The sequence below is a fragment of the Patagioenas fasciata genome, chromosome 30 (genome assembly GCF_037038585.1).
Source record: "Patagioenas fasciata isolate bPatFas1 chromosome 30, bPatFas1.hap1, whole genome shotgun sequence".
In the NCBI taxonomy this organism is placed as follows: domain Eukaryota; kingdom Metazoa; phylum Chordata; class Aves; order Columbiformes; family Columbidae; genus Patagioenas; species Patagioenas fasciata.
Window position 1 is genome coordinate 457,995 of NC_092549.1, and position 18,423 is coordinate 476,417.

The window sequence follows — 18,423 nt, forward strand, 5'->3', positions numbered from 1 at the left end:
CACTGCCAGCAAGGGGATCAGGTCCAGGGTTCTGCACCCTCTGCCTCTCTGGCCGACCAGGCTGCAGCCGCAGCCGAGTTCGTCATCTTCTCGGCAGCAAGGGCCGTGTCCCCGCCTTTCCTGTTTTTACCGTTAGCGTGGCGACTTTTTATCGTTTCCCAACTCTTGGCCTTCGCTTCCCAGGAACAACAGGAGCAACACGGAATGTGGTTTCTCTTTCTGCACTCTGTTCTCCTCATTACTGGTGGGCTCTAAATTCCCATTCACCCCTTCCGTAAATACCTCCCACCATTCTCCGCTATTCTTTTTCTATTCTTCCAGCGGCAACTGGAATCCTCAACCGAGCTCTGGTTTCCTGATCTTGTGTTCTTAGACATTTCTTATACAATCCTGTTGGTAAGTTCCCTTTGTGGATATGCTTATACCACAGTCCATTTACAACCTAAACATCAGATATAAAATGAGAATTACATATACAACTCGGTTCAACACATTTAGCTATTAAGCCATTCTCATTTTCGTTTATACTGGGCATTCACATCAATAACACTAATAGTAGTTACATCACCAATCCCGTGTCAATTTCAATTTCAGTTTGCCTGGTTCTTGAGTTACTTTCAAGGTTCTTTCTTCCATCAGGGCTCCTCTAACTCGAGAGACGCGTGTCCATCCTTTCCCTGCCCTCCCAACAGCTGTTTCTGTAGTTAACAAAACAAGAAAAGGTCCCTCCCATCATGGGGTTGGAGTTTCTTCTATCCAGGTTTTCATTAGTGTTGCCCCCATATCTACCAGAAATTCTACTTGTTTGTTCTTTTGGGTTTCTTCTTCCCAATGCGGTGAGCACCACCCAGGCTGCTCACCCAGAAGGACTAAAACTGCTTCCCAGTGCAACCCCAAACACCCTTCACTTCAGCAGGTGACCGCACTTGTGCTTTCAGCTCCTGGGCTGGTGCTGTCCGGGCTTTCCCTGCTCAGCACTGACTGTGTTTTGGGAAGGCAGGAGCCAGTGCAAACCCTTCTCCGCTGTTCTGCTCTTTTTCTGCTATTTTTCCCCTTTGCTGTGAAGCTCAGCTGCTCCATGAGTTATTGTGTTCTCCTGTGAGCGTGGGGTTTGTCCTCTGCTGTGGAGCACGAGCGCGAAGCCCCCGGAGCCCCGGCTGGTGCAGACCCCGCAGCGAGGGTGACAGACCCGGAGCCAGGAGCAGTTTCCCCAGGGTGAGGAGCAAGTGGAGCTGCTCACACCAAGGTCACAGGCAGGGTTGGTGCACGTCACCGGTTCTAAGGCTGTCACCAGAACCTGACAACCTGACAACAGTGTGCTGGCTCCCCGGGCAGTTGAAGTACAACCAGAACGCAAGAGGCAGCTTAAATTCGGGGTCGTCTTTTTGCCAGGAGCAACAAATGCCGTGATGGAGACAACGGGGAAAAGGTGGAAACTCTCAGACCGCGGTGCAGTCTCAGAGAGGAAAAGAGATGAACGAGACACTGATGAGCGGGAAGAGTTGACGTATTTATCATAGAAACATTAAAGGTTATAGAGAGATGGAATGTTACACGAGATCAAATATTTAAATACATTCGCTCCAGACACAAAATAGTGTTAAAAAGTTCATCTATTTATTATAGATACATTAAATATTATACAAAGCTCAAACATGATCTAAAGATCAAACATTAAAATCTACTAACTCCAGACAACGTTTGCATATTTATTATATAAGTATTATATAAGTATTATATAAGTATTATATAAGTATAAAGTATATAAGTATATAAGTATATAAGTATTATATAAGTATTAAATATTAACTAAAGATTAAATAGAATACAAAATCAAACATTAAAATATATTAACTCCAGACACAAATTAGTGGTCAAAAGTTAATCCATTTATTATAGAAACATTCAATATTATATGAAGATTAAATATCATCTAAAGATCAAATATTATCTAGAGATCAAACACTAAAATCTACTAACTCCAGACGAGAATTGGTGGAATAAAGTTCAAGTATTTATTATATAAATATTAAATAAAGATTATGTGTTATATAAAGCTTAAATATTAATCCTAGTAACTCCAGATCAAAAAATACTGGAAAAATGTTTACGTATTTTTATAGAAACATTCAATAATACATAGAGATTAAATATGATATAAAGATCAAATATTAAACTATATTAACTCCAACAAAAATTAGTTGAAAAAAGTTACGTATTTATGATAGAAATGTTACATATCTATAAAAACTAAATACTACATAAGGATCAAATATTAAAATATTTTAACGCCAGACAAGAATTGGTGGGGGAAAAAAGTTCACAGATTTCTTATGTAAATAAAGATTATGTATTAAATAAAGATTATGTATGATATAAAAGCTCAAATCTTAATATATATTAACTCAAGAGAAGAATTAGTGGAAAAAAGTGACGTATTTATGATAGAGATGTTACATCCATGTAAAGATTGAATATGACATAGGGATCAAATATTAGAATATTTTAATGCCAGACAAGAATTGGTGGAAAAAAGTTCAAGTATTTATTCTATAAATATTAAATAAAGATGATGTGTTCTATAAAGCTCAGTTATTGGTATCTATTAACTCCAGAAAAAAAGGGTGGAAAAAAGTTTCTCTATTTATTTTATATGCATCTCTAGATATGTGATATAAAGCTCAAACACTATCTACAGAAGAAACATTAAAATACATTAACTCCAGACAAAAATGGGTTGAAAAAAGTTGATATACTTATCATATCAATATTAAATATTATACAAGGATCAAATATAGTATAAAGATTTAGTAATAAAATATATCAACTCCAGAAAATAATTATTGGGGAAGGTCTATGTACATAGTAAATAAATATTAAATATTAGTACATTAAATAAACATATTAAATAAATATTAAACATTAGTACATTAAATAAACATATCACATAAATATTAAATATCAGTATGTTAAATAAAAAATATTAAATAAAGCTCAAATACGAGATACAGCTAAACCATTTCAATATATTAACTCCAAGGAGAAATTAGTGGAAAAAAGTTTACGTACTTATTCTGTGAATACTGAATATTATACAAGCTAAAATATTCTATAAAGCTAAGCTATTTAAATATAGGAACTCCAAGCAGACATCAGTAGAAAAAAGATGATATAATATTGAAGGTTTCTGTAGAAGTATGGAAAGATTAAATACGATAAACACATCGAGTATTAAAATACATTAACTGCAGACAAAAACTGGAAAAAAGTTAATATACTCGTTATAGAAATATTAAATATGATACAAAGCTCAAACATTATATACAGGTCACATATTAAAATACATGAACTCCAGACTAAAACTGGGGGGAAAAAAGTTTACATACTTATAATATAAACAGTAAATCCTATCCAGAGCTCAGCCATTACAACCCATGAAGTGCGGGCTCCTCCTGTGCTGCAGCTTTTCTTCTCAGGATGCAGTCGAAGTTGCCCTGGGTGCTCATGGCGTAGAACACGTTCGCCTTGGGTGGGATCGCCAGCTCCGCAAGAGAGGGAGCAGAGCGAGCGTTCATGGGCGCCCCACTCAGCGTTGGGGGTTTATTCTCACCGGCAGCTGGGACAACGTGGCGATGGCGTTTCTGACGTCGCTCCGCATGTTACTCTTGCCGGCAAAATGCAGCAGAGCTCTTCCAGCAGCAGCAGCAGCAGAGTTCTGCTTCCCCACCTTCGTCCTCGGAGATGATCTGGACCAGCTCGTAATCCTCGGCCGAGCCAGACTGCAGGTTGTGCTTCTCCATGGCTCGCTGGGTGACAGCAGGAGCCTTCTCTTGGTTACTCAGCTGCAAAGTGGGAGTTGCAAGGAGTCGCTTGGTAACCAAGTCGCAGATTCTGCCAGACGCTAAAACACGCTCTTTGCGACACCTGGGGGTGGAGTTAGTTCAAGACAACAGACACTGCTCTAGAAATGCAGCAGGAAATCACAGCCTCTGCTCTCCTGAGCAACCGCTCGGAGAGGTGAGACCTTGTTCTCAGCAGCCATCGAATCCGCAGCAAGAGCTGCCCCAGCTGCTGTTTGCAGACATCCATTAATCCACAGTCTCCCCTGCTAAACACTTTCTGCGATGTCCTGCAAAGATTCTGGGCCTTGGAGCTGGGTTTGCTGGGGAAGGGGCACCTTGTGTCACAGCTCACACACCCCAGTGCTGAGCTGGACACACAACAGCCGGCGCTGGCAGAAGAGCAGGGGCAGCAAAGCCGGCACTTGCTCAGAGTGCTTCCCTTGGCATTGTTGATCAAATACAAGCTTCAATTTCAAGGCCAGAAACCTTGAGAGATGCTCTTTGCAAACCTCTCATTCATCCCCTGCTCCGCATGTTTTGATTTGTAACATCGGTCACGTTCCCTGTCAAGGAGGTCTGATCGGGGAATAGGTGTTTCCGAAACTAAAAGCACCATTCAAGTCACCTGGGGTGAAAACACCACCCACAGTAACAGCGCTTTGCTGTTCCCACCGCTCACCAGGATGCTCCTGTAGATGTTGCCGCTTCTGTCCTCTTCTACGCTGGTGCGGATGACGCAGCTCTCTCCGCTCTGCTGGTTGTAGACTGGCAGGACTGGCGGCACTTCTTTTGATGGAACGGGAGTCACGGGGCCGGGGCACTTCTTGGAGCACTTGTCATCAGATGGCAGCAAGGGGGGAGACGAGATCAAACACATTCATTACCATTGAATTTCAAAGATCCAAAAGCTAAAGATGACACTCTTCAGCACAACAGCCTTAACAAGGGCTTCGGCAACCCAGTTAAGGCAGCTTAGGTCAAGAGAGCAGAGTCTGCAGGACAAAGCTCCCTGGGAACGGAACCCAGCCCAGCCCAGGCTTGGTCTGGGCAGTTCCTGGCAGGTCAAACCACAGGGCTGGTGAGCTCTGACCTCACCTGCTTCTCACTTGCTCAGCTGCTCTGCCTGCCCCAGAATTAGGCTGGGCTGATGTACATGAGCCCTCCCCCCAAAATCGCCTTTCCCAGAGCTCAGGTCCCTCCATTCCACTGCCAGCAACGCTCCAGTCAAGATCCACAGGCTTGGGCAAGCGCCTGGGGCCGCCGGCAGCGTCAGCAGCCTCGCACAGGCTGTTTGTGCTGAACACAGGGCCCGGGCCCTACCTTGTGCTGAGGCTCCTCAGCAGTGTCGGTGGGAGGGACGATGGTGACGGTGCTGTCCCCAGAGCTCCCACCTGGAGCAGGTTTGGGCTGCGCGTTGACGGGGGTGCTGAGGGCGCTCACCCCCAAGCCCAGGAACGGCCTAGGGGAGAAAAGAAAGCACAACAGAGCTGGGCTGAGCACAGCTGTCACTTGCTTCAACAATCTGACCTGCTGTTGTGTTTTCCTATCTCGAGTGGCCTATTGTTTGTGTGTGTATAGCAAATTAGACTCTATCCTTATTTGCTCTGTTTTGCTGCTGCAAATTTGAATTGAATTTATAATCCAGCACTAAAATCGTTCCTTTGTTTGACACCTTAGAGTTATTTCTGAAGTCTTTAGTCGATAACCCTCCTGGCTACTTACAGCAATAGAAAGAGACAACAGCAATACGTATTTCTAGCTGGCGGTGTCTCCTCGCAGCACTGCAGTGCTCTGGATCCCCAGCCAGGTTTGTCAGCTGGTGTTTGATTTATTCCAGTTCATATTCACACACCAAACCCCCTCCCCGTTGTACTCACAGGCTGAATCTCTTCACCACGCTCTTCTGAGCTCTGCCCGCTGCGGTGCTCTGGTCAGGAGCTGCTCCTTCGATTTCACGTGACAGACGGAAACTGCAGAACAGGCAATACCGTTAGTTAAATATCTCAAAGTGGCCATATCTGAGAAGCCCTGGGTCACTCCCACGTCCCAGAGGGTTCATCCCCACGAGGAGGAGCGCAGCTCTGTGCGTGTGTATTTCCACTCTCCGGGAGCAGCTCCTGGCAGCGCAGAGCTCAAGGCTGAGAGAACCTGAACCTGCCTGCGGGGGAAGAAAAGCTGCTTCGCCAGCTGGGCTGAGACCCTACCTCTCCTCATCACTTCAATGCCGCTGCCTCCTAAACCACTGCACGAATTTCTCATCTCCTGTCACGCAATAGCTGTTACATGAGGACTGCAACAGCTTAATTTGTGCCATTACTTCAAACTCCTAAGAAAACAAATAATAAAATAGGAATTCTAATTAGAAAAATCAAGCCAGTCTCGTTAATACACTAAACACACGCAGCAACAGATCCAGGACAAACTGCCCTCGGACAGAGGAAACCCCGGCACCTTCGCTCCTACTGATCTCTGACCAACAAGGCTCAGGCTGGAAGGCAACGCTCAGCCTTGATTTCTCGGTCCCAGGTACCCGCTTCGCTCGCTGCACCTTTGACCCACAACTATTTACTGCAGCACAAGGAAGATGGTCACAGACTGCATCTTGTGGCCAGCAAAGGTCTCACGCCAGCAGGTCTGATGCGCTCCCAGCACACAGAACACGCTCGTGTAACGTGTTCCCGTGAACACCAAACGGGGGGAACGTGCCCCAGACGTAACTCCCGCGGCAGCGAGTGCCCTGCGGCTCCTCTTCCCCTGCTGCCCGCATCTAAAAGGAATTTCTCTTCCCGCGCCGCCCCGCACAGCCCGGCAGAGGTTCACAGCGTGCCGGGGACTGTTCCTTCCTCACCCTCTGAGTAACGTGAGCGGCTGTTGGATACGCCCAGCAAAGACAACAGGCCTCGCCAAGAGAACGCTCTAGCAGAGAGCGTCAGGCACTAACGATCACAGAACAGTCACCGTTCCACTTACCCTTCGCCGCTTCTCAAAATTGATCAGGCCGCCCTGTTGGAAGGACAGAGAAGGGATCAGAGGAGAAGAGCACAGGCTCGGCTGGAGTTAATCACAAACAGGATGAACAGGATGAAGTAGCGACACCAAGGGACAGGCCAGAGCTGCCCTGACCAAAGGCCTCTACAAAGACCCGTTTCCAGCTCTAGGATAAGCCACAGCACTCGTGTACCTGAGTCTATTTGTTAAATACATTCCTCTCTTTTTAAGAACTGCACTAGCACCCAGTGGAAGATGCAGGAGCAGACACAGTGTCTGCAAGGGAGGGAGGAGATTTAGGATTCCAAAAATTGCCCCAAATTACCTCGAGATAGTCCTGAAGGGCTGTGTCCAGCATGACGAGGTCAGTGAGGAAGGTACCCAGGTAAGGTACCGTGCCTTGTGTGACTCCCTGCAAACGGTCAGAGCAATGGTGGATTAATTGACTGAGAAGTCATAATTATACTAATTAGAATACTCCTGTGGAAGCAAACCAAATACAACTAGTCTGCTTCACCAAACAGCGCTCTTGTAAATGATGCTTTCACGACATCATCCTTGGTATCTCAGCCAGCGGTTCACGTCTGCACAGAGCGGTATATAAGCCAAAGTGCTCATTCGTAACTCCTCTGCGTCAAATCTCGCTGTGCGGCACCTCTCGCCCCAGCAGAAAAGCCGGGATTTACAGACCCGTCTTCCCCAAAGCACCGCATACGGGAGCTCATTGGTCAGGAACAGGGCTGAGCTCGGCTTTGGGTGAGATCACAACCTGGCAACTCAAGCTCATTCCCACCTTCAGCAGCAGCTCCCTGCTCGTCGCAAAGTTGTCACAGTCGGAGAAGATTTCGCAAAGCTCTTCGAACATCAGCATTGTGTCCCTGTACAGGAAAAGATTAAATGATTTAAGTTGTTTGTAAGCACTCTGAATCAGACCAGGGTACAATTTTTTTCTCAAGAATCGTTAACAGTTGGGCACAGAAAAGATAAAAGCACCAGAACACACCCAGTGACACACTGCACAGCCTTACTTTGGAACGCAGGCCCAGGTCTTCTTCAGGCGATAAACCGAGGTGGACTGCAAGGCGGAAACGACGGCCTTCAGAGACGAAAAGTTGTTCAGGATCCTACATTGCTGTGAAAGGAGCGGTTAGAAACACAGGAGCGTTAAACGTCAGCATCACCAATAGTCAGTGCTCTTCTGTCTGCCCCGTGTCCTGCTTGCTGCACATTCTCCCTGCTAAGCGGGCAGCTCTACAAATACTGAGCATCAAAAATATCACTCCCCCCTACAACCCCCCTGTCCCCTCCCAGCTCCACGGCACCCGCACAAGGAACGTTAAACAGTCGTGAATAAACGCTTTACACGTCCGATACGGATCCACTTCTCCAAGATCTTTGCTCTTGGCTGTGTCTTTAATTCTTTGCTCTCCAGGATGGTGCTGAGCACGCAGTTGGTGACGGCGTTGAACTGCGAGATGGTGGCTCTGATGCTCTGTGCCAGCTGTTTGTTCTCTTTCTTGTCCCTTCGGGACCAGATGCAGCCCAGGCAGTGGTGGGGCACAACGTTCTGGAAGAGTGTCTAGAGGGAAACAGAGGTGTCCAACTCAGCCTGGAGTGCTACTGCCCACAGCAAGAAATGCACGGTTACAGTACAAACTGCAGCTGAATCCAGTATGGTATTAAAAGGGAAATATTGGTTTTCTCTCCAGTTTAAAATATACACTTTGGTATAACTCTTTAGGCCTGACGCCCTAAAAGAACTGTCAGCTAAACTGTCCTGGAAAAATAAAAGACACCTTTCTATCACTTACATTACCAGGGGGAAAGATTTCCATATGATGATACTTTTGAAAGAGATCGATACAAATAAGCCAAATCGGAGCTCTACAGTTACAAAGTACTTCTACATCTTCAGGTGAGGTAGCCTAAGATACAGTCAAAATACGCTATTTCTGAGGGGTCAAATGCTAAACTTTGCAAAAGAGGCCACACAGTCTACATCCACACTGTATAACAAAAAGACAAACACCTTCAGAAGAACTGAAGGAAAAGCCCAATCAATGAAGCAAGTCTGGATAACCAAGCAGAGCTGCGCTCTGTGTCCCAGCAACAGAGCGGTTCTGGAACAACAGACTTACACCGATATAAGTTAAAAAACAAACAAACAAACAATGAGAAGCCCAGAACTCTTTCCCCGAGCATTTCAAGTAATACCTATGATCTACATACCGCATCCATGTATGTCAGCTGTTCTGCCACCAGGTCTTCTTGGGACAGCGAGAATTCTTCTGGGCCGCTGATCTCCAGTTCCTCTTCCTCGTCCGGGGTGCAGGGAGAAAGGCTGTGGAACGCGTCTGGCCAGCGGGGAAAACACGAGTCAGTGAATTTATACAGAAAACAAGTAATCAAAGCAGGTATTTGGAAAATCACTACATAGAAGAACAGAACATGCAAAGGGACCTGCGTGGGGTAACGGCCTCACCGTGCTGCATATTTTAGGGAGATAGAGAAGGTCCAGAAGATTAAATGGGCAAAGAGAAGGTAGAAGAAAAAGAAATAGGGAGAACTGAGCTGTTCAGGGTCTCTTAGCTGAGAAGTGCCTTAACCCATTCACTAACCATTCTTTGGAAAGAACAAACCCACCAACCCCCCCACAACAACTCCTTATTAACACTGCAGAACTTTGATAATCTGCTTGTCAGCATCTATGCATTCTATACTCTGAAAAACAGCTGAACTGCAAAGAGACAAGACTGCAGTTATACCCCCAAAATATTACGCTGAGAATGCTCTTACGTCCACGTTTCAAGGGAAGAGGAGGAGAAGGGAGAGAGACCAGTTGGAAAGTTAAAACATGCTTTGCTAGTACTACTGATGAGGAAAGTAATGCAAAATATACGAAACCAATCGTGGCTCCAGCAGCTTCAGGACAGGCCCCCGGACGCCCTGGGCTGGACTCGGCACTAAACCAGAGCTGGATTCAGGGCTGCAGGGCTGTACAGAATTGATCAGCAGCCTTGGCTGCCGCAGCACTAAGTCTAAACCTGGGCCTTTTCTGCACACCAGTCCTACCGTTATGCGCTCCAGAGCCAACGGGGTCTGAAAAACACGCAGGTAACGTGAGAAAAATGCATGTAGTAGAACTCAGTCTGCCTACTAAGGCTGGAAGTTGATTCCAGTACTCATTCACATACCACGTGAGCTCTTACGACTTTTCGGCTCACGGCACAGGAAGCTTTGTGCCCTGGATAAGGGGATGTGTCAGGCTTGACGCTGGGAGAACACACAGACAGCAGAGAAAGGTACTTTACCATCATTCTCCCATTCTTCTTTCTGGAACTGCTCCAGGAGGTTCTGCGCCCTCTTCTCCGGGTCAGAGCCGGGCATGTTCTTCTTCAGATAACTCAGCACCTTCTGCAGACACACGTAGTCGGGCGGCTCTCGGAAATCGTCGGCACATTGGTCGAGCCAGGCTTGTAAAATCGATGCCATCGCACTGTGAGCAAATTCAGAGAGAACACATGGGTTGTATGCAGCAGGTATTGATGCAATCGCATGGATCTGTACCTAATATAACAACAGGAACACTGAGACATTCATCCCCCACGTGAGGGCAGTATGGACACTTCCGTGAGCACAGAATTTAATTTGTTCTTTTTAGGCAAGAAATATTATTAAGATAATACTTCATAGGAAACTAAAGGCTGCTTCTTCAATTACACCTTGAGAAACCAGCGCAGTCATTCATATTTTCTCTGCGTTGTATTATTGGATGTGTTATGAGACAGCTGATACTTGGCCTTTACACAAGCTCCTTGAAGCAAACAGGGCTGTGAATTGTCAAATGAAACAACAGCTCTGCTGCCCACGTCCCGCTCCAGCACCGAACCCTGACTGGGGCTCGCTGGGCGCTGCAAAACCAAACTTACATCCTGAGCACTGTGCTGGATCCGGGGGAATTCTGGGTTCCATGTTCTTCAGAGCCCGAGATCTCCAGGTTTCCGTATCTGAAAAAATGAGATGGCTGTTTAGAGGAACCTCTACTGAGCAACCCAAATAGCGTAATCCATATACAATTGGCATAAACATATAGATATTGGCATATTCATATACAATTGGCATGAAGACAAGGGCTTCATGCTGGACAATTCCACCGTGGCTGGGGAAGCTGCGGCAGAGATGAAGGGTTTGCACATATCCCCCGTGCACTGGTCTTTTTTTAAGGGACAAGCTGTATTGGTTTTCTTGTGTCGGTCCCAGTTTGGTTCCTTAGCGGTCAGACCACGCACGCTTTCCCCACCTGGCGCTTAAGCTTTAATGAGATTTGGGATGTGGGCAACGTGCATTTACACATGGTGTGTTTACGCTGAAATCCTGAATTTTGCAGGATTCTTTTCTGTCAACGTCCCCCTGTCGTGTATAATAAATGACGGCTCAGTTTCCATTCTGTCCCGGCTCTCACCTGTCCAGGAGCAGTTCCAGGACTGTGCTGGTGGAAGCAAAGGCCCTGTACGTGGAGAGGAAGATGCTGATGTATGTGAAGTCATTATCGGCAAAGGCCGTCGGAAGCGTCTCCACCAGCTTTTCCAAAGTTCCAGCTTTCAGGGCCCTGCTGTTGCACGTCTCGTCCGGGCTGACAGTGTGTCCTGCAGGGAACTGGTCCCCTTCAGCCTACAAAGTGGAAACAAAGACAAAGCACAAAACTCAGACAGAAGCCAGAGCCCCGACAGAGCTTGCACAACGAAACACAGATTCCATTCCACCTTTTCACAGGAATAGTCCATCTCTAGTTACTAAACAATTTTGTCGGTTTGGGCTCTCCAAACACCAAATGCTGTATCAAATACTGGAGGACAATCAAGACATTTCTTATTGAAACAGCCAAGTGTTTCCAGTGCTTAAGCTGTAATCTCCTGGTTGCCTTTGAAACTGACCATTCTCTCATAACAGGGCCAACCATTCAAAAACCCCGGATGCTTTCTTAGCATCCAGAAGTTTAAGAAAGGTTTGTCAGACTTCTTGCAGCATGAAAGATCTAAGTTCCTTCACTTACTCCAACCTCTACAAGAAGATACTAAGCAAGATTTCAAGCTTCTCAGTACTTAAAGGAATTGGTAATAAAGCCCAACTCACTCAAAATGAACAAAACCAGTTGTATTCCTTTCAACACGGGTTCTATGAAATTTTCAGTTAGAGCTGCATTTCTCTCAGACACATCCACTACCAGCCAACGCTTTTCAGCTGAAAAGCCTCCAAATCACTCTACAAATGCAGCATCACTAAGAACTCTTCCCATCAGCTGGAAAATGTACAGGAGGTCAAAAATACTTTCTGCTATTTCTCCCGGTAAAAACAGGAGGCAGAGATGGGAAATCTGCCACTCAAAGTCTCTATACTACCAACCTGGACACTACACCAAAGCAAGTTCTTATATTATTGCCTTGGATCCTGAAGAAAATGTAGAAACATCGCAACATAACATGAAAGTTCTACCCACCTCCTGACCCTCTGGCTCAAACTGCCACAGCTGCACCGATTGCAATGAAGTGAGGACACTTTGATCAGCTGGGGGCTTGGCCACCATGCCAGCTTTACTTACCCCGAGCCATCTTGCTCCTTCGCTGCCAGTCTGCTGGATCTGCGCTCTTCTCAGGCTGTCGCAGTCAACAGCTCCTTCTTGTGCGTCTTCAGCTCCATCCTCAGTTGTGCTCTGCCAGGAAAAGGGCCAAGAGAAACAAGTCAGAGAGAAAGGAACATGGTCCCTGCACAAGCGCAGGCTGCAGACACCAGCATGCCAGCACCAGGATCTCACAACACCTCAACAACGCTCACTTCAGTTGCCACTTTTTAGCTGCCTTCAGTTACCTGGCCCTTTTTGGGCTTTTAACTGAAAGCAGAGAGGAGCTGAGTGCACAACTTACTGCACAAGTCAATGAAAGAGGTAAGAATTAAACCAGAGAGTCCAGATCTCCTGAACCCCACCACTAACAGCCGCTGTATTAACATGCTGATACATGTTGAGGAGCAAAGCACTAGAGAATTGAAAACAGATGTAACAATTAACTTCAGAAATACATATACTGGTCCCCCTGCAACCACATAATGCTTTTTCTGCATACATACCACTTGAATAATTAAAGTTTCAGGGCTTTACTGACTACCATAGCCTTAAGCACAGCAACAACTCAATTAGAAAGGATTTGAGTGCAGTGCAACCAAATCCTGGTTTGGGGAAGCTGGGGTTTGGGGTTTTTTTGGGGGTTGCTTTTCTGGTTTTTTTTTACCTCTTTTAACTCTAAAATATCCCTAAGTCATACAGAACTGTCTGTGCACCAGTGACTTGCCTCTTGAACGCTCTGTGGAACCTCCACGTCTTCCCCAGGTTGGTTCCTCACATTTTCTTCCAGGCTCTGTGGAGTCTCCACGTCTTCTTCAGTTGGCTCGCTTGGAGTCTCCTCTGTGCACTCTGCAGTCTCTGTGTCTTCCTCTGTTGCCTTGCTTAGACCGTTCTCAACACGCTCTGGAGTCTCTGCGTCTTTGTCTGATACCTTGCTTGTAGTCTCCACATCTTCCTCTCTTGTCTCGCTTAGAGTCTGCTCAATGCGCTCTGGAGTCTCCTCAACGCGCTCTGGAGTCTCCTCAGTACACTCTGGGCTCTCCACTTCTTCCTTGGTTGGCTTGGTCAGAGTCTCCTCAAGGCTGTGCAGAGACTCCACATCTTCCTCGCCTCTCTTCTGCCTGGGTGTCCTCCTCCTTGGTCTTCTCCAGCATCTCCAAAGAGACAGGTTCCGAAAGGGGAAGTTCCGAGCCTGTTAGAAAACAACGGAAAAACAGTTTTGAATTGCAGATAGCAACACATTTACTTTTAACGTCCTTGCAAAAGTACCGGGACAAGATCACATGAACCCTGAAATTCAGACACTATTACAATGCAAAAAAAAGATAGGATCATAGAAACATTTTGGTTGGAAGAGACCATCGAGTGCAACCGTCAACCCACCCCTGGCACTGCCCCATGTCCCTCGGGACCTCATCTATGTGCCTTTTAAACCCCTCCAGGGATGGTGACTCCACCGCTGCCATGGGCAGCCTGTTCCAATGTCTAATAACCCTTTCACAGAATCCCAGAATCCCAGAATGTCAGGGCTTGGAAGGGACCTGGAAAGCTCATCCAGGAGCAGGAACACCCAGCTGAGGATCCACAGGAAGGTGTCCAGGCGGGTTTGAATGTCTGCAGAGAAGGAGACTCCACAACCCCCATGGGCAGCCTGGGCCAGGCTCTGCCACCCTCACCATGAAGAAGTTTCTTGTCAAATTTAAGAGGAACCTTTTGTGTCTCAGTTTGTACCCGTCACCCCTTGTCCTGTCACTGGTTGTCACTGAGAAGAGCCTGGCTCCATCCTCCTGACACTGCCCCTTTCCATATTGATCACCAGGAATGAGTCCCCCCTCAGTCTCCTCTTCTCCAGCTCCAGAGCCCCAGCTCCCTCAGCCTTTCCTCACACGGGAGATGCTCCACTCCCTTCAGCATCTTGGTGGCTGCGCTGGACTCTCTCCAGCAGTTCCCTGTCCTTCTGGAACTGAGGGGCCACAACTGGACACAATATTCCAGGTGTGGTCTCCCCAGGGCAGAGCAGAGGGGCAGGAGAACCTCTCTGACCTACTGACCACCCCCTTCTAACCCACCCCAGGTACCATTGGCCTTCCTGGCCACAAGGGCCCAGTGCTGGCTCATGGTTTTCCTTCCTCAGTGTGATATATCACACTATATTTCAAATTTAATCTCTTTTTTTTAGCCATGCCTTTTAAGAAATGAGAAAGCATTACACAAATCCCTTTTATGAAGTGAAACTACAAAAAGAACTATTACATTTTTTAGCACTAAAGGGACAATTTACCTGTGTAGGGTTTGGGGTTTTCTGGGGGGAGAGGGGGGCAGTGGGGGGAGGTGGGGTGGTCGAATTTTGTGCTCAGAAATAAAATCACTGCTTCTGAGTACAAAACAAATACCTTCTATATAACGGACAAAATGGAAATTGTTATTGCTGCATCATTAACACATCTCTTGTTTAGACATCAGAAGTGCTTTCCGTAAAAGGTGAGGTCTTGATCATATTACATTTATTCATCTGAAAGATGAATAAATGTCCCCAGGACCCCCAGGTCCCTTTCCCCTACACTGCTCTCTAACAGGTCATTCCCCAACTTACACTGGAACCTGGGGTTGTTCCTGCCCAGATGCAAGACTCTACACCTTCCCTTGTTATATTTCATCAAATTTTCCCCTGCCCAGCTCTCCAGCCTGTCCAGGTCTCTGGATGGCAGCACAGCCTCTGGTGTATCAGCCACTCCTCCCAGCTTGGTGTCACCAGCAAGCTTGCCGACAGGACACTCTAGTCCCTCATCCAAATCCTTGATGAATATATTGAATAATACAGGCCCCAGCACTGACCCCTGAGGCACTGCATGAGATCCAGGCCTCCAACTGGACGCCACCCCATTGACCACGACTCTCTGGCTTCTTCCCCTCAGCCAGTTCGCAGTCACCTCACTGCCCGCTCACCCAGACCGCACTCCCTCCCGCTTCTGGGAGGAAATGTTCCCAATAGCCAACCTGAGCCTCCCCCGCCCAACTGGAGGCCGTTTCCTCCCGTCCCGTCCCTTGTGCAGTCACCAGCTCCCTTCTCTCGCCACTCGGAGCTGCCCCCCCACCCCCGGCCCCGTGTGCCCCGCGGCCCCGGGGGAGGGCGGGCGGCGGGGCCCGGCTCGCTCATACCCGTCCGCAGCAGGGCCCGCAGCCGATCCCGCACATGGCGCTGTGTCCGCGTCCGCAGGCAGGGCTGCTGCCGGCTCCGCCAGCCCCGCACTCCCGCTCTCTCTCGCACCGACCGCTCGCCCCCACGCCAACGGCGGCGACGGCTCCGCCGGCACCACGGCGACCGGACGCGGCCTCGCGGCGGCACGCGCCGCCCGCAGCCGGCCAATCGCAGCTCGCCGCCGCTCCGCGCGCGCCCCCTTGCCCCGCCCTCAGCCCGCCCGCAGTCCGAGCCCTTGCTCAGCCGGACAAGGCGCCGGGAGCGGGACAGACGGACCGAGCCGGGAGCGTGGGCATCAGACTGTGCGTGGAACACAACGTGTGCTGCGGCAGAGCCCGGGGCGAGCGCTCCCGGAGCTGCTTCACGCACACGCACCACGCGCTGGGATTTTACTCCTGGCCCTTTAAAGATTCCTAGCACAATTGCTTACATACAGTTCTGAACTAGATATTCATTCTGTGGCTTAAAGTGTTAGTTCGTTAGTAGGCTCTTACTATGTAGTTGGTTAACCCTTTAAAATGTTATTTCCCTCTATCAATATAACTTCATAAACAAGTTTCCTAACTTTTTACATAGAACTTCACCACCTTTTCCTTTTCCAGGTTCAGAGCCCGTGCCCCATTTGGTTATATCTGTAAACATTAAACATCTTCTCAGCACGAACCACAGCTGCATTTCTCACAGTTCCCCTTTTTGCTTTTTATCCCATTGATTCGTGCTTTGACTTCAAAGTTAGCCAGCACCTGCCTAAAATCATTAATTTATACCCCGTTCCTTTTGCTGCCATTTCAGGATCGATAGGCATGGCTGAGATTTGCATGCCTTGGACTGCTGAATGTAGTAACTGAATAAAGCACGGGATCATGCATGGCACAAACAGTAAACGCAGAAATGCACATACTATCACGAACCCTATTTTCTTCCACCAGGCTACAGTTTCGAGACCAATATCCATTAGGTGGACCTGGCCACCAAGTGGGAGGAATAGAGGTACTTGACGAATTTGCCCTCAACGCTAACTGACAAGGGGTTCGTCCAACGTATTCAGTCATTTGAGACCCCCCACATATCCAGCACGAGGTGACATTTAATTCTCGGGCTGTCTTTTCCATAAGATCTATAAACAGGTTTTTCCCTGCTGTCGGTAATTGTAATCCTTTGTCTTTTTGCCTTATTTCCTCATACCAATCACTGCTGTTCTGTACCAATTTCTGTTGCTCTTGCTTTCCTTTGAATTCCTGAGTGGCACTCTTAACTAACTCCTCCTTCTACTGATCTTGCACTCCCCCTCCATCTGAATAGCCCCACTCACCACCTTGTGTAAAACAGATCCTCTGTTCTCCCCTAGGGCAGGAGGCAGAGCCTACAGCCAGTCCACCTTTCTCTAGGTTAGTTGCTACCCATCATTCCTGCCCTTGGATTTCACACTTCTCCAATTTTGTTCTACCATAACATCCAGAATTAATAGGAGCGTGATAATGTAGAACATGCTGGGTTAGTCTTCCTATTCTCACACGCTCGTAGCACTTGGTACAGGGATTGGCCAGGCTAAGTTGGGAACAATAAGTCACCACTGCCAGCAAGGGGATCAGGTCCAGGGTTCTGCACCCTCTGCCTCTCTGGCCGAGCAGGTTGCAGCCGCAGCCGAGTTCGTCATCTTCTCGGCAGCAAGGGCCGTGTCCCCGCCTTTCCTGTTTTTACCGTTAGCGTGGCGACTTTTTATCGTTTCCCAACTCTTGGCCTTCACTTCCCAGGAACAACAGGAGCAACACGGAATGTGGTTTCTCTTTCTGCACTCTGTTCTCCTCATCACTGGTGGGCTCTAAATTCCCATTCACCCCTTCAGTAAATACCTCCCACCATTCTCCGCTATTCTTTTTCTATTCTTCCAGCGGCAACTGGAATCCTCAACCGAGCTCTGGTTTCCTGATCTTGTGTTCTTAGACATTTCTTATACAATCCTGTTGGTAAGTTCCCTTTGTGGATATGCTTATACCACAGTCCATTTACAACCTAAACATCAGATATAAAATGAGAATTACATATACAACTCGGTTCAACACATTTAGCTATTAAGCCATTCTCATTTTCGTTTATACTGGGCATTCACATCAATAACACTAATAGTAGTTACATCACCAATCCCGTGTCAATTTCAATTTCAGTTTGCCCGGTTCTTGAGATACTTTCAAGGTTCTTTCTTCCGTCAGGGCTCCTCTAACTCGAGAGACGCGTGTCCATCCTTTCCCTGCCCTCCCAACAGCTGTTTCTGTAGTTAACAAAACAAGAAAAGGTCCCTCCCATCATGGGGTTGGAGTTTCTTCTATCCAGGTTTTCATTAGTGTTGCCCCCATATCTACCAGAAATTCTACTTGTTTGTTCATTTGGGTTTCTTCTTCCCAATGCGGTGAGCACCACCCAGGCTGCTCACCCAGAAGGACTAAAACTGCTTCCCAGTGCAACCCCAAACACCCTTCACTTCAGCAGGTGACCGCACTTGTGCTTTCAGCTCCTGGGCTGGTGCTGTCCGGGCTTTCCCTGCTCAGCACTGACTGTGTTTTGGGAAGGCAGGAGCCAGTGCAAACCCTTCTCCGCTGTTCTGCTCTTTTTCTGCTCTTTTTCCCCTTTGCTGTGAAGCTCAGCTGCTCCATGAGTTATTGTGTTCTCCTGTGAGCGTGGGGTTTGTCCTCTGCTGTGGAGCACGAGAGCGAAGCCCCCGGAGCCCCGGCTGGTGCAGACCCCGCAGCGAGGGTGACAGACCCGGAGCCAGGAGCAGT